Source organism: Cupressus sempervirens, chromosome 5, assembly GCF_028749045.1.
Source record: "Cupressus sempervirens isolate cs-2001-9-10 chromosome 5, ASM2874904v1, whole genome shotgun sequence".
NCBI classification, from domain to species: domain Eukaryota; kingdom Viridiplantae; phylum Streptophyta; class Pinopsida; order Cupressales; family Cupressaceae; genus Cupressus; species Cupressus sempervirens.
Window position 1 is genome coordinate 197,948,001 of NC_143122.1, and position 10,753 is coordinate 197,958,753.

Sequence of the window (10,753 nt, forward strand, 5' to 3'; positions counted from 1 at the left end):
TACTCAAACATGAAGTGTCATCACACAACACATAGAGGCCTATATAGGATCAAAAAATCCTTCTCTCATTAAGGAAATCCTACTATGTAAGAACCCATCTCTGAAATAGAAGGTTAATATTATATCTCAACATCTATAGATGGTTGAATGGCTATCATGGATTACATCTCTCAAACAAATGATTGTTGAACAAAATAAGTTATCTTTATAATTATGTTTTTTCCCATTTATTATTAAGGTTATTAGTTGTATCTTAACTAAACCAAGTTATGCTAGGATCCCTTTGTATCATGTCCCTCCTTAGTGTTAGAATCTGATAAGATTAATAACCCAGAAAACTAGTGCAAAGAATAAATATCTAAACTATGAATGCAAATGATACAAAATCAAAATAGCATCATAGAGTTAGTCTCCATGAGAGTAATGCAAATGCTGGAAGCAAAATAGCATTAAGAGGATGCAAAAACAAGAGATGCAAATACAAGCCAGGTAGCATGCTTATATAGGCTAGGAAGAGGGAGGAGGTGGCAACACCAACCAATGAGGAGCAACCATCTATCGGACTAAAGATAGCAAAGTATCTTCCCAAGATAGCTAATGGATGCTCACATGTAGGAAGGTGACACCTCACAATCATTCACCTAATAAGACATGCTTTATTAACCTAAGCGAGATTATTAAAAGTGTAGGAAAAACTTTGCCAAATAGGAAAAATAAAAAACTACACTAACACCCCCCCATAAGCGAAGCTTAGGTGGATGTAGAAATGGGTCCCGGCAAGTCAAGCCTGATGAGGTACCCATGTACATAAAATTCCCCCAAAAGAGAGAGAAAAGAGACTCCCCAAAGAAAATTAGGACTCCAAGTGAGAGGAAGAGGCCCCCCAAAAGATGAAGCATCTTGCACCCCCAGCAAAGCTTGCAAATTTTGTCCAGTAGATCCACTTACATCGAACAAGTTTTCTTTCCTTAGGAAAATGGACAAGATCCCAAGTGTGGTTCCTCATCAAGGAACTATACTCTTCTTGCATAGCTGTATCCCACTCAGAAATACCAGAAGCCTCATGAAAGGACTGTGGATTTGAGGCAGTAGCAATGAAGATGTGCAGAGCATCCTGGAATTGTGAACAGGTCTGCCTGATGTCTGATGGATCCCCAACCCAATCACCTGCAAACTGCAAGGTTTGTCTAGCCCAAAGTTGACCAAAAGATGGAGAATCTAGAGGAGAATCATCAACCTGTAAATGATGACTAGGAGAGGAAGGAGGTGAGTCCTTCGAATCACTCTCTGCATCAGAAGTGGAGGTAGAAGACTGCTCAAGTGAATCTAACCCATTAGAAGATCTATCATGTATTCCAAGTGACTCCAATGTCAAAGTAGAAGGCAACCCTGTGACCATGCTCTGCTGGTTAAGCTGATGCAAGTAGTGGAAGTTAAGATGGTCAAACCGCTCATGCCATAATCTGCTCACATCATTAGAGTGAGTGAGTGAAACAGTCAAAGGAGAATCAGGAACAAAGTGAGAAAACATATAGAGTCGTGACTGATGATCTGCTCTCCCAACTGCAACTATAGAATCATTGTGCAACTCACGTATCTCCACTGAACTAGGAGTGAACTCAACCCACTTGCCTAAACTTGTGTGAGTGATCTGGTATACCGATAGGAGATTAGTTGTCAATGAGGGTACACAAGGAACATCATGGAATGTGTCATCCCCCACATCAATAGACCCTCTCTCACACACCTCAACAGGAGTGTTATCACCCATCAAAATAGAAGGCATAGTACACAGCTCCAAGGATGCAAGTTCTTCCTTAGATGAAGTCATGTGGTGTAAAGCACCCGAAACAAGAACCCAAGTGGATGGTGAGGAAGCAACTGCAAAAAGGGCCTTGCCCTTTCCTTTCCCCTTGTTGTTTTCTTTTTCCTTGTTAGACCCTTCATTAGAACTGTGTTTGATAGACTCAGGAACACTGATATTATTCTTCTCAAGAATGTATGTCAAGTGATCAAGTTGTTTCTGCAAACATTTATGTTCATCATGACCAGGTCTTTCACAATAGGCACATTTGACCTTTTCTTTCTTAGGCTTATCGCCCTTGGAAGATGGTGTATCAATAGTTTCTTTTGAAGAAATCAATATTTGATCCTTCTTCTCCTCGCTATTCTTTTGTTTCTTGTCCTTACTATTGTTGTTACTACTTTGTCCTTGTTGTTCTTTTGTGCCTTGGTTGGCAACCAAGGCATGTGACTTAGAGGACTTAAGAGTGCCCATCTGGATTAGCTTGTCCTATGCTCAAGTGAGATTGACAGCAAAATCATCTAAAGATGGCATGGTGAATTGAGTACCAAGTGCACCCTTAGTAGTATAGAAGGTAGAGACAAACACATAATATTCTGAACTTAGCTTAGAGAGAATACTAAGAATCAGTTGTTCATCTTTCTTTTCAATTCCACATTGTTTTAACTGCAGCCTTAGTGATTTCAATTTGGTGAAGAAATCTTGGATTGTGTTGAAATTTCTTGGACTCAAACTAATTAATTCATTTTCTAACATATGACCCCTCATTGAATCTTGTGTGTCAAATAGTGTTTCTAGCTTTGTCCATACTTCATTTGGTGTATCCAAAGACTCAATGTGAAATAGCAAGTCAGGAGAAACAAACAAACACAATGTTCCATATGCCTCATCACATTTGTTAAACCACTTAGGCTTGTCTTCAGTTTCAAGTCCCATAGTTATCCCATTTAATCCAGCTTTTCTTAAGTGAATTATCATGTGTGATTTCCACTCAAAGTAATTGTATGGAGTTAGGATGGGCATATTTGTTTGATCCATGATGAAGAAATGCAAAGAAATGCTAAAAAGAAGAGAACCCAGCCACGACAATGCCCCCCCCCCCCCCCCCCCTTTTTTACTCAATCAAAGAACCCCCCACCCCCCCCCCACCCCCCCGAAAAGAAATATGATTTGGCACTTTATTTTAGTGTGTTTAAAACTACCACTAGAAAGAAATACTTAGTGGTCTTGATTTCAATGCATTACAAACCCTCATGAAGAGCATATGCTAAAAGTGAAACTTGGGCACAATAATCAAGGAAACAAATAGCACCACTGCGATCTACTCAAAAAATCATGCAATTTCAAAAAAAGAATCACCTCAATACGAGGTCGTATGAGAAAGTTATGATCCTTCGAAGTTTTCAAAACAAGAACTGTGCACAATCACGGCTGAGAATCTACAATTTCTGAAGAATTCATGCATGAAAATCAAAAAACAACTTCACTAGTGGATAGAGCACAAAAAAAAAGCCAAGTTCATAACAAGAATCATCAAAATCGGAGTCCATATGAGAAAAAAAAAGACATTTGAAAACTGCATTCAAATCTATGACTGCCAACAGAGAGGGGTATGGCTGTAGCCTTTCATGCTCGATTCTACAAAATATACAGCTTGCATGCAAAATCTAAAAGATACCCAGATGGTTTTTCGGGGCTGCAAACAAAACTCAAAAAGTGGTTTTCTTGCTGATGTATAGAAGATGATGCTAGCGTCTAATAGTAAAAAAACGGCTCCAAAAATCAAAAAATGACCCCAGCAACCAAAATATGACATGCAAATGCTGGATCCGCTTCCTAAGTCCATCAATGCCATGCTAGAACCTGCAATACTGATTGAAAACTCCAAATATGCAAGTTGGTTGTCAGATTTGAGATTGAAACCCTAGAGAAAAACCATTTTTGTCAAAACTTTTCTGATTCTCAGGATCATCCAAAGATGCAAGAGAAGAGCATACTTCGTTTTTCAAAAAACTACAATAAAGTTTATTAGCCCCCCCCGCCCCCCCCCCCCCCCCCCCCCCCCCCCCCGAATCTCTCAAATAAGGAAACTAAAATCTATTCTTGCACATAGAAAAGCTCTGATACCATGTTAGAATCTGATAAGATTAATAACCCAGAAAACTAGTGCAAAGAATAAATATCTAAACTATGAATGCAAATGATACAAAATCAAAATAGCATCATAGAGTTAGTCTCCAAGAGAGTAAAGCAAATGCTGGAAGCAAAATAGCATTAAGAGGATGCAAAAATAAGAGATGCAAATACAAGCCAGGTAGCATGCTTATATAGGCTAGGAAGAGGGAGGAGGTGACAACACCAACCAATGAGGAGCAACCATTTATCGGACTAAAGATAGCAAAGTATCTTCCCAAGATAGCTAATGGATGCTCACATGTAGGAAGGTGACACCTCACAACCATTCACCTAATAAGACATGCTTTATTAACCTAAGCGAGATTATTAAAAGTGTAGGAAAAACCTTGCCAAATAGGAAAAATAATAAACTACACTAACACTTAGAGAATCACTCCATCCCTCTACACATCAACTAGTCACAATGAAACTATACAATAAAAGACTTGTAAGTTGAAACACCATAATAAATATGGTAATTTCATTGGTCTCAAAAAAAGAGTATCCCTCCCTTGGACTATCAATGTAATGTCCCCTTTCTGGGTCCATCATGATTCATGTCTTTAAATCAATTATAAACTTGGACACAATATTATTTAGTTATCAAATGATGTTATTGTTTGGAATTAGGTTAGAAGAATATAGATGTTATCAAGTTGCCTAGACACCATCTATAGACTCCCTCTAATTTTAGAGGTCCAAGCCCGCTTCACTAACAAAATGCTAACCCCTACCTTCTATTAGGATACATCTACTAGATTGGATTTAAACAAACCCCTCCTTGGTAACATTGTATACTTTCAAAAATCAAAGAACAAAAATAGTAGAGATAATCATATTTCAATAATCAAAAGATTAAGATTATTATTTACATATAAGAAGATACACTTACTCCAATATTGATTCTCATATAAGGATATATGTTAGAAATAATCCTATTTCAATAATTATTATGTTTAATAATTATCCCATTTAAATTTTAAATAGTGATAATATCAAATATTAAATCATATATTTCTTTTAATATTCACATATCATATTTTTTTTAATGAATAGTCCCTTTCTATTAATAAATTAATATACTCTACCTAAAAATTCACAAAAAAGGGGTAGGGGGATGCAAGATCACCTCGTGAAAGTTCACATGGCTGAAGCCAGAATCAACAACTATTCATCAAAAAAACATATAAACAGCTCCATCGGGCTGCTAAAGAAGTTCAAATCGAGGGAGGTCGATCATCACAATCATTATAACCCCAACAATCCTTGGGATTGGTAGGAGGACTAAGAATAGTCTAGCCATCAACAATATTAGCATCGTCAACTTTCTCTTGTCTTTCTCTTTTGCGCGACAAAGAAATAGCCAAATCCAAGTGGGGAAAGACCACTTGGAGCCACTAGAGCCAAGAGGAGCAATAAGAGGGGGATTCATAGGAACCAGGGACCAACCAAAGTCACAACGAGGTGGAGAAGCCAAGTGGCAATGCCAACTAACATTGCCACCACTAGGATAGTGGTGGTGGGGAGCCTACGAGCGCGGTGTTTGCGAGCAGTGAGAAAAAGAACTGTGACCTTGATGACAGCCCCGTGGAAAAGTATGGTCAATTGAGGAGTCAAGAGGAACTCTAGAAATTATGCAAGGCACATTACTAGAATTATTCAGAAATTCTTGAAGGTGGACCACCTCCAACACCCCCTTGTTGGCTTGGACCTGAATCTATAACATGACATTATTACAAATGCATGCTTTAGTGTACATAGAAACATTGATATCAAGAAAGTTGTGAGTGAAAAGAACAAAATTCCTATCCTTCCACAAAGTAAACAAAATCTCCATCTTGAAATTATGTTAGATCTAGGAAAATTTCCTAGGAATCCTGGGGAAATCACCCAACACAATCATGTGCCAAGAAAAGGGGTCTAGTGTGAAGGGCTTGAAAAAATCATGTATCCATTGCCAATAATTCTAAGCACGCCTACAGAACCAAAAAATACGCAAAAATGACTCGTGATACCCACAAAAAGACATCGAGGATCTAAAACACCAATATTCTTGAGCCACGGCCCAAGGGGAAGCCCTTGAAGCAACATGCACCAAAAAAATGGGCAATATTTGGCTCAGTGATAGCACTCTAAGTAGTATCAAATCACACCCTCCAATGACAAGGAGAAGACTAAAGATGTCGATGCTAGTTGAGAGTATCCACCATAGGGAGATGTGGAGAAAGCCATCGATATCCTAATTTGGGCTTCTAACTAGTGAAGAGTGTGGCAAGGTACCACTTCTAGTCTTTCCACCAAGGTTGCATAGACTGGATGTCCACCTTGTGAATCAAATGATATGGAATTGCAAAGAGCATAAAATAAAAGTCTGTTGATGTGGATGAGCAAGATAAAACTAGACTTGGATATCTTCCCAAGATTTGAGACACATAGAGATCCTAGAAAAAAGGTCCTTAGGAGTCTTGATGTTGCATTTGAAAACATGTAGAGCACTAGTGCCTTGAGTCTTGGCTAGAGGAACACCCTGAATGGAAAACATCGGGTAGCACCAAAGGTTCTATTGATTCAAAGAAATCCCATCATGAAACCCATCACCATCCTAGAGAAGCCAAGGCTTCACAACTTCCCAAGATTTCCAAATACTCTTGATAACAAAAAAGCCCTAGATATGAACAGGTTCTCGCGTGATGAGAAGGGTTTGAAGACCAATCCCCTTCCATGTGGGTCTTTTAATAGGGAATCCATAAGAGATATTGTTTCAAACCAACACTTTCCAAGCTTCATCACTAGTGAGAGCATGAATGATCCACTTAGCACAAAGTGTGGGCCTTTGTTTCTATGTGAAAATAAGGCCAAGACCTCCAGACTCTTTGGGGAGGTAGCAAAAATTCCAGGTAACCTTGTGAAAGCCATGATGATCAGAATTAGAAGCCCAAAGAAATTCATGGAGAAAACATCCCAACTTAAGTTAGGAGTTTTTGGAAAGAGCCCAACAAGAGGAGTAATACGCATCAATAGCGCCAGCACCTTCGAGAAAATCTAAAATTTCATTGCATGAGAAAGGGGTTTAGTAATCGAGTAATCAAGATTTTTCTCAATTTTCATGAGCACAACATTCCATAATTCCACCAAAGAAGCTTGAAAGGTGAAGGGGATGCCCAAAAAGTGGAATATCGCCCCATGAGTAACCCATTTCCACTTGAATTGAGCAAGCTAGGGTGGCAATAGAAGAAAAGATTGCTTGTAATAGAGCATCTTGTGTGATTGAATAGTTGAACTAGAAGCCTAACAAAAGGTGTCCAAGCATTGCAAGGAATTAATAATATTTTCCTCATCATCTAGGAGAGTGAGAAAAGAATCATCAAAAAAGTGACCATTGACAAGTTGGGACAAAGACTTGGGCAAGGAAATGCTATGAACCAAACCAGAAGAAACATAGTGGCAAGTAAGTAACCAAACCCTTCAATAGAAAGAACATACAAAGTCAGAGTGAGAGGGAAACCCTACCAGATAGATCAAAAGAGCCTGAAGGCTTTAGATTGAGAACTGTTAATGGTAATACAGGCATTAGCATCTCCAAAAAGCATTTCCATAGACTAAAGAAAGTTAGGGCCAAAACCCAAGTCTTGGAGCATAGCCAAAATGAAGGGTCATTCAATTCAATCATAAGCTTTGGAAAAATCAATTTTCAAAAATAGAGTCTGTTGATTGGACTTGCAAGCCCACTCCATGCCTTCCCAAATGGCAATGATGTTTTCAAGAATATACCTAGACTTGTTAAAACCAATTTTCTCTGGTCACACAATTATGGGAAGAAGATGTTGAATCTTGAGAGATAAGGCCTTAGCAATGATCTTGTATGACACATTAAGCAAGGTGATGTGCTACTAGTTACAAATATCCTTAGGGTCATCAACTTTAGGTATGAACTTAATGCTTCATTTATTAATGATGGCTCCTAGACTCTTACTGTGATAAGCATCAAGATAGACTTTGTGTAGGTCTTAACCAATAGACTCCTAGAGGTTCTTGTAAAATTCACAAGGAAACTCGTCACACCCAGAGGACTTTTCATCTGCCATAGAAAAGATAGCCTCCTTGAGGTCCCTGATGGTGAGAAGTTTCTCATAGAAAGCCTATTGCTTGACTGCAAGGCAGTTTGGAATAACATAAATACACTTTATGAGAGCTTCTTCTTGGGTAACTAAATTTCCCTACAAAGCAAAAACATTTTCATAATGATGCACAAAAGCTTGCAGGATGTCAAGGAGATTGGAAATAATAGTATTTCCTTGTTTAATCATTTTAATCCCAAAGTTGGTATGATGGGCTCTGAGAGCTTGGAAGAATTCTTTAGAAGCTTTATCACCAACCTCCAACCAATGGAGGTGAGCTTTGATTTGGGTACCCTAAACAACATAGTTATCAGCAATCTTCTTATCATGGCGAAGCTTGGCAAGCTAGACTTACAAATTAGAATCAAATAGATTAAGGGTAAGAGCTTCAGAAGCCTTCCTAAGAGCCTTGGTATTGGCTTCACAAGACCTTTTTATGAAAATAACCAATTGCCTCCCATATATGTGAAGAAACCTAGCGGTTCTGGTAACAACATCATTCCACCATTGAATCAAACCTATTTGAGAGTGGGGACATGGATCCAAATTCTAGACATGTCGGATGTGAGCAATAGTGGAAGTATGCATCAACACCAATGTTTTGAGGAAAAGTTGCATTCTAACATATTGTTGGATAGCAGCTTGCCAAGAAATGGTAAAATAAATGGGGTAGTGGTTTGATAATGCTAGATTAGGAAAAGGAATGATAGGTAACTCTTGATCTTCTGAAAAGGAGAAAACGGATTGTGTAGTTTTCATGGAACAATCAAGATGTTTTAATATACAGCCAGAGCCAACTCAAAAATTAGACCAAGTGTGACATACCCCACTTTGCTAGCGACATTTAGCATTGAGATCAAAAAGGCCCAATTTATTATACATGTAGTACCATGCTTCCCTTTCCTCAACTGTCCAATGAAAAGGAAAAATACCTTCTTTGTCAAAAGCCAACTCAACCATATTAAAATCACTGCACATAACCCAAGTAGCTGGAGGCAAGTTGTTAGCCATCCAGCACCAAAGTTGAGATCTTTCAACAGCATCGTTGGGAGAATAAACAGTAACTATAGCAAAGGAATCATTATGGATAGAAAGAAAAATCCAAATAATTTTGTGCATGGGGCCAAAACCATGTGAAATAATAACAAAATAAAGATGAGGTGATAGGAGAGTAATTATACCACCTCTACCAATTTTTTGCTGAGAAGAAAGCATAATTTTTTTTGGCCAAATAACGTGATAGGTAGAAGAAAGCATTAAACTAGAGACTTTAACCTCTTTCATACAAAGGAAATCTAGATTACCAAGTCTATAATGAGTATCCTAAACATAGTACTTTCTAGAGAGGTTTGTAACACCTCGCACATTTCATGATAAAAAAATCATGAAAACTCTTCCATATCAATTTCTTCCTTGAGGGAGGAATAGCTATTTTGTAAAAAGGTAGAAATTGGGTTGAAACCAGAGGGAAACCCTTCAGGAGTGATGACTCGCTACTTCTCTTTTGGTTTCTTAGCACACCCAAGAGGACTGAAAGAATGCCACAAATTCTGTGTCTCAATGGAAGACACAGCAAGTAGAGTGTGAACCACTAAAGGAGTGGTAGCCCTCACATTTGCTTTGATCCACTATGAAACAACAGGTTTTGAAACTTGTGAAACAACAAGAATTGACTCCAGTGAAACTATTGTCAACCTTGCAGTGGCTAAGGTTTATGCTCCATTTTATATAGGAGAAGTAGAAGTTGAAGCAACATTTGACTATTTTGGGTTCGAGGGAGCCTTTCCTTTGTGCCAAATAGTGGTCCATTCCTCTTTTTATTTTCCTTCTGCTAGCTAAACATGAGCATTCTTGGGCAGGGGTTTACCCCTGGGCACTTTCAAAGGGAAATCCCTGATCTTGTGGTCTGCTGACTAACACCTATAACATGTGTTTGACAGGTTCAAATAAAGAATCTTATGAGAGAAGGTGTGGGAAACAACCTGAATCTCCACAAAATCCTTTAGATCCTTGGAGAGATCAACCTCAATGCACATGCATTTTTGACGGTGAGCATTGAAAAACTTATCATGTTCCTTAGTAACAACTTTTCCAAGAGTGTTGGCAATGGTCTCAATAAATGGTCAACAAGGCAAGGGGAGACAAGTAAACTCAACCCAAATAGGAACCCTAAGCTTTTTGTCATCAGAGACTATAAAGTCTTGAGACCACCTTTGAAACACAAGCAAGGAGGAACAAATCGACCAAGGGCCATTGCCAAAGACCACATTAGCTTGGGATAGGTTAGCAAAGAGGAACCAAAAAACCTTTGGTTAGGTTTTTCATAGCTTCAAGGTGGACTTTGTGAGGAGACCAACTCTTGGTAACACATGGTTGAGGTTTGCACTCCATTTTGTATAGTTGGAGTGGAACTTGAAGCAACATTCGACTGTTTTGGGTCCGAGGAAGCCTTTCCCTTGCACCCAATAGTGGTCCATTCCTCTCTTCTTCTTTTTCGTATGCTAACTTAACAGGAGCATCCTTGGGTGGGGGTTTAATGTTAGGCACTATCAAAGGTCAATCCCTAATCTTGTGGTCTTCTGAATAACACTTATAACATGTGTTTAGTAGATTCGAATAAAGCATCTTATGAGAGAAGGTATGGGAAGGTGTGGGT